This window comes from Euleptes europaea, chromosome 7, assembly GCF_029931775.1.
Source record: "Euleptes europaea isolate rEulEur1 chromosome 7, rEulEur1.hap1, whole genome shotgun sequence".
NCBI classification, from domain to species: Eukaryota; Metazoa; Chordata; class Lepidosauria; order Squamata; family Sphaerodactylidae; genus Euleptes; species Euleptes europaea.
The window spans coordinates 41,662,753-41,666,216 of NC_079318.1; the positions used below are offsets into that span (position 1 = coordinate 41,662,753).

The 3,464-nt window shown below is 43.6% G+C and overlaps 1 non-coding gene across 1 annotated transcript; it reads left to right on the forward strand.

The window, feature by feature from the left end:
• The first annotated feature begins 279 nt into the window (after positions 1 to 279).
• TRNASTOP-UCA (transfer RNA opal suppressor (anticodon UCA)) lies at positions 280 to 366 on the forward strand. The gene has a single exon. It is a non-coding gene; the product is annotated as a tRNA-Sec (tRNA).
• Positions 367 to 3,464: the final 3,098 nt, after the last annotated feature.

Sequence of the window (3,464 nt, forward strand, 5' to 3'; positions counted from 1 at the left end):
CAGGAATGTTTGCATAAACTCGGGTTGAGTCTGAGCGATGGAGGGGGAAAAGAGCTCGCTGGAGACATTCCGGGGTGTATCTTCAGCACAGAGGAATCATAAGACCTACCGAGCACGCAGGAGCAATGAATATATTGACCAAAGGAATATAAGAGCGCCGGTTGTGTCCCAAGATCTTGAATAGAATTGCAGCCGCCCCGCCCCCTTAGTGGCTCACTGTATCTTACTAATTAGCAAGGAAGAGAGGTTTATATACCGAAGACAGGCACGGTTATCATTGCCCGGATGATCCTCAGTGGTCTGGGGTGCAGGCTTCAAACCTGTAGCTGTTTAGCGACAGAGTGGTTCAATTCCACCTTCCGGGCGAACTAATCAGAAGCAGTACATAAGGACAAGAGTCCAGTATAGCACCTTAAAGACTAACAAAAACATTTGAAAATGTTTTTGTTAGTCTTTAAGGTGCTACTGGACTCTTGCCCTTTTCTACTGCTGCAGACAGACTAGCACGGCTGTGGGTGTGTTAACGGCCGTCAAGTCGCTTCCGACTCATGGCGGCCCTATGAATGAAAGTCCTCCAAAATGTCCGATCTTTGACAGCCTTGCTCAGATCTTGCAAAGTGAGGGCTGTGGCTTCCTTTATTGAGTCCATCCATCTCTTGTTGGGTCTTCCTCTTTTCCTGCTGCCCTCCACTTTTCCTAGCATGATTGTCTTTTCCAGTGACGCTTGTCTTCTCTGACCCTGCTTAGCTTCTGAGATCTGACGAGATCAGGCTAGCCTGGGCCATCCAGGTCGGGGCTGTCTTCTCATAATGTGACTAAAATACAACAGCCCTGTTTAGTCATTTTAGCTTCTAGGGTCAGTTCAGGCTTGATTTGATCTAGAACCCACTGATTTGGTTTTCTTGACCGTCCACGGTATCCGTAACACTCTCCTCCAACACCACATTTCAAAGGAATCTATTTTCTTCCTATCCGCTTTCTTCACTGTCCAGCTTTCACACCGATACATAGTAATAGGGAATACGATGGCATGAATTAACGGCTACCCACTGTGAATATTAATCAGAAGTAATTTATATTAGCGTTCGCAGGTCCTAATAAGCTAATTTTGAATTTTAATCAAGGGTTTCTCGTTATTATTATTTATTGCTACTGAAGAGTATGTCTATTGCTACCTGTTGTTTCTTATTTCTTTCATTGTCGAATGCTAACAGTATTCATGCTACCACATCCCTACAGACGAGCAGCACATCCATTGCTGCACCTGCATTTTAAAATAACTAGCTCTTTCTATGCCTTTTCTGTTTGAGCAAACAAACTAACTGTGCGTGGATCATTTTTCTGATGGTACTAAATTACTGCTTGTAATTGTCCAGCATTCCAGTCATCCATCGTATTGGTTCATCATATGGAGTACAGAAAGGGTCGGATCATTTCCAACACTGAAACATAGTGTGTTTTGGTCAAGACTGCTGTGCCCCCCCTCTATGAGTGAGGCCTTGGGCAATTTCTCCAGGGGCTTTGGTGTCCACCACTAAAATTCCCAGCAGGAAGGAATCTTTGCTGATCTCTGAATGAAACAAAAGTGCAAATGTTGTCCTCCTTCTCTTGCTTGCATGTCTCAGCTGTTATTATTGATGCTCTTTGCATGTTATATGGCGCTTATCAACATGCACAGTGCTTTAAAATCCATTCATCGTCATGATACTCCTGTGAAAGAGGTTCAGCTGAGGACACTCAACAAAGGTAACAGTGTGTGGGATTTTTCTTTCTCAGGTCCAAAAACAAACCTTAATCCACCATGACACCACTGCCATTTCCTGTAACACATTCATGTCACTGGATTAGCATATGGGTCCCATATTTGAAAAGTTGACACATGGAGGACAATTACATAAGAAATCAAGCTGTGGCCCAGGCCGGCAGCACAGATTCATGGCATCCCTGGCTAAGAGTAGGCGACTGGAAATGTGTCGTGGCTCAGCCAGATCCGCACTGTTTCTAGCGCCTCAGTTTCTGTAGATGAGTAGTATAACCAAAGGTGAGAACAGCAAAATAAATGTAAACTGTAGCCAATACCAGACTGGCACAAACTCTGAACTACTTCTAGGGTTGCCAGCGTCCAGGTAGTGGCTAGAGATCTCCCGCTATTACAATTGATCTCCAGATGACAGAGATCAGTTCCCCTGGAGAAAATAGCCGCTTTGGCAATTGGACTCTTTGACACTGAAGCCTCTCCCGTCTCCCAATCAAGCCCTCCTCAGGCTCCACCCCCAAAATTTCCAGGTGTTTCCCAACCTGGAGCTGGCAACCCTAACTATTTCACTTGTGGCCACTGCTGGAACACTACAAGTAATTCCATTTAAGATAGCCATTTATACTGTGTGACTCAGGATTACTTAAACTTTTCTCTGAGATAGTTTTGCCAATTCTTCATCTGTTATATTTTGAGACTCGAGAGTAAACTAATTGGAACAGCTTATCAATAAACTTGGGGTGCATACTCACATTATTGGACACTGTGCTATTGTAATAATTCATCTCCTGCATTTTCCCTGTCTGGGGAAGAAAACCTAGGCAGTGAATTATTTGTGAATCATTTGTGAACTCGTTTCAACACAAACTACCCAAGATTTAAGGACCACTTGTTCCCATCATGTGAAAGTGTCCATCAGTTAAGATCTTCTACCCTAATCTTGCTCTGTGTAGCAGCATCTTCAGAGGCAAGGAAGACGGTTCCTAGAGAAGAACATTTTCTTTGGTGGCAGCTCAGCTGTGATAATCTCCCCTCCCCACCTACCCCCAAATAGATATCTGCCTGGCACCTAGCCTTTTAAGGTTTATGCGTCCAGTGTAAACACTCTTACAGTGCAATCCTGAACCTAAATCCATTGAATGGGCTTACAGGAGTGTATCTCTGTTTAGGATTGCACTGTTACTTATTCAGACTTTTGTGTATTTTGTTGCGTGTATTTTTGATCTGATTCTATTTGGCAAGAGGGTGCTTCCTTTCTTACCCTGCTCCAAATTATGTGTTTGTTTGTTTACTTAATTTATACCCTGCCTTTCTCTACATGGGGACCCAAAGCAGCAGTTCTCCTCACCTCCATTTTATCCTCACAGCAACCCTGTGAGGTAGGTTAGGCTGAGAGAATAACCTGGGTTATTTTTACACTGCTGGATGTTATTTATGACTGATAACTTATAAGTTAATTCACAGTGGTAGCCGTGTTAGTCTGTTTGCAGTAGTCAAAAAGGGCATTTAATTTAAAGTCAATGCATTTACCTGGGCTGAATAAAGACCTTGCATTCATGGCCCATTACCAATGCTGATTTCTCCACACCCATCTCTCCCCTGGACATCACAGACTCTTCTGCATATCACACCTAATCCCATCAAGCCTGCTATTCACATTTACATACTGTTCCTCTACTTAAAGACCGATGGAGTCACATTCTAGCTG